The 2,815-nt window shown below is 46.7% G+C and overlaps 1 pseudogene; it reads right to left on the bottom strand.

Moving 5' to 3' along the window:
* Nucleotides 1-1,499: 1,499 nt before the first annotated feature.
* LOC147626445 (germin-like protein 8-6 pseudogene) lies at nucleotides 1,500-2,177 on the bottom strand (annotated as a pseudogene).
* Between the last annotated feature and the right edge of the window lie 638 nt (nucleotides 2,178-2,815).

Below are 2,815 nucleotides of genomic sequence, written 5' to 3'. Positions count from 1 at the left end.
GTAGAGGGCAATGATGGCGATAGTTCTGATGACAGACACCATGATGCCATGATCACTAACTATGATATCATTGAAGGGACAAATAAGAAAAGGAGCTATGTCCATAGGGTAAGGGTAATGAAATCTTGTGAAAAAATGTGATATTAAGCAAGTTTTAAAACCTAGTTACACAAGCGAGAATTTTTTAGCCAATTACTTTAGGAAACAATGTTATAAGGAGGACTTCATGGCACTTGTAGTTTATTCATGAGAGTGTCTATAAGTTGGGGGCATGTAGTTTATTCACTAGTGTGCACAAGTAGAGGGTTTTTGTGTGGACTTTTCTCATGGGAGGGCAAGCCATAGATTTTAGTTAGAGTCCAAACAAGACAAGTCCTTACAAGAGAGTACACATAGAATAGGTGTTTTGATGAGCAAATGTACCTATTCAGGAGGGAGATATGGGTAGAGGAAGCCTTAGAGGTTGAGGTGCGGTGTAGCATGGAGACGAGGGTACAAGGAACTAGGGGTATATACATCAGTTTAAGAGTTGATGCGACAGAGATCATACTCTCAATTAGAAGGTAAGATTATATTCTACAGATGTGATAATCAAATTTTAAACACAATTGGCGACATTCATAATCTGTGAGCCCATTTAGTATTTTGTAAGAAGATAATGTCAATTATTGAAATGCCAATTGTAGTTTATTCACGTGTGTGTCTCTCTAAGTTGGCGGCATGTCACTAGTGTGCAGTCCAAAACTCCTTCATTTGATCACACGTGCTATACTTACATGTTTTTAGGTGAACCCCCTTAGACAATAGAGGAGGGTGGAGGTGTGAGAAGGTGTGGTAGAGCAGTCCAAGGTCTACACATTAGGTTTATGATTGAAGTGGGTGTGGTAGTGCAGCCTAATGTGTAGTCTAAGGTCTACACATTAGGTTAATAATTAAAGTAGCCAAGTTGATAATACTCTCATTTATCAAGTAAGATCATAATTAGAAAAATACAATAAACAATTTTGAAGACCTAGGTACACAATCGACAAGGTTGATATTATCAACCCATGTAGTTTTTAACCAATTCTCTAAGAAGTTTTAAGACCTAGTTACATAATCGACAAGAAGGTTGATATTATCAACCCCTATAGTTTATTATGTAAGAAAACAATGTCACTTTTTAAAAGCAATTTATTATTTAAATGCAATTCATACCACACATTCATGCCACTTCGACGTTATTCATGAGAGAGAGTGTAGAAGTTGTCGATGTGTGGTTCATTCACTATAGTGACAAACTTACAAGGTAGGAGGGTTTTTGGTCATGGATTTATCTCGTATGCCTAGATGATTTTAGTGGTAGTACAAGGAGAGAAGGAGGCCTCGCATCGTGAAACTATTTTAATGAAGACGGATAAGGAGGGGGGTTCAGGTGTAGTGCAATTAATAATTGATGTGACTAGTTTATTCATGTGTGTGTCTCTCTCTAAGTTGGCGGCCTGTCACTAGTGTGCAGTCTAAGAAAGGGTTTTGCCGACGCTGGCAATAAGGCTTTCCACCTCACCCTTGTCGATGCCGAAGGCTGTCTCTAGGACCTCCTCGGGGAGGGGTGGGTAGGCGTCGAAGAGAGCAGCGGCAAGCTGCGAGGTGCCCGGGTTCTGGCTATTGAGGGCGGAGATGGCGAGGGCGGAGTGGTCCTTGTCCGGGTTGAGCTGGAAGTGCACAAGGCCGCGAGGGAAGACAAAGAGATCTCCGGGGGCGAGGATCTGCTCAAATAGGGTATTGTTTGGCGTGGCGGTGACGAAGCCCACCTTGAGCGTGCCCTCTGCCAGGAAGAGCACCTCGGTGGCGCGAGGATGCACGTGGGGCGGGTTTAATCCCTTGGGGTCGAAGTCGATGCGGGCGATGGACAGGCCCTGCGTGTTGAGAGCAAAGAAGTTGGCTGCACTGGCCAGGTTGACGGAGACGCCCAGCCCTTTCATAGGCTTGGAGCGATGCTCAAGCATCGTGAACTTGAAGTCCGCGGCCTGCACATCAATGGCCGGCTTGCAGGTGAACCCGTTGAGGGTGATCATGCTGGTGTTATCCGCCACACAGAAGTCCTGCAGAGGGTCTTCATCCGCGGCCCTGACGTCTAGTATGAGCGGAGACAGCATCACTGCCAATAGAAGCAAGCTGCTGCTGGCGGCTGCCATGGTTTGTGGAGTGTTGTGGGGAATGCGATGATGCGATCAGGAGGGAAAGCTGTGAGCGCTGGGTATGAGTATTATAGGGCACTACGTACTCCGATCCTCACGCGCCTGTGGTATTTATGCACGACGACGTCCGCCTCTGGAAAGAACGATTCTTATCCGCTCCAAGAAGGAGTCCATGTGCATGCACGCAGTCGACGTTTCCGCTGTCTGATGACCTGCCGGAAGGGAGGATGTCACAGCGATTGACGTAGTCTCCTACCGCCCGTGTCAAACCGATGTTGACATCCGCATTCGAGAACCTTGTGATGATCGATGACTGGGCACTGCTCTTCTCTCCTATGTCACCGGACATCCGCCTCTGGAAAGAACGATTCTTATCCGCTCCAAGAAAGAGTCCATGTGCCGCTGTCTGATCCCGTGCCGGAAAGGAGGACGTTCAGCGATTGACGTAGTCTCCTACAGCCCATGTCAAACCGATGTTGACATCCGCATTCGAGAACCTTGTGATGATCGATGACTGGTCACTGATGTCCCGGACATCCGCTGATACGCAGCACTCTCTCCTTCACTTGGTCGAAGTTCTAGACGGGTACTCGGCCTTCAAATTCTACGCCGCAAAGCTAGTTGGACTCTGTCTC

Source organism: Cibotium barometz, chromosome 22, assembly GCF_041138505.1.
Source record: "Cibotium barometz isolate CiBa-2024 chromosome 22, ASM4113850v1, whole genome shotgun sequence".
NCBI lineage: Eukaryota > Viridiplantae > Streptophyta > Polypodiopsida > Cyatheales > Cibotiaceae > Cibotium > Cibotium barometz.
Note: the sequence above shows the minus strand (reverse complement) of the source record. Positions and strands in the feature narration are given on the sequence as shown.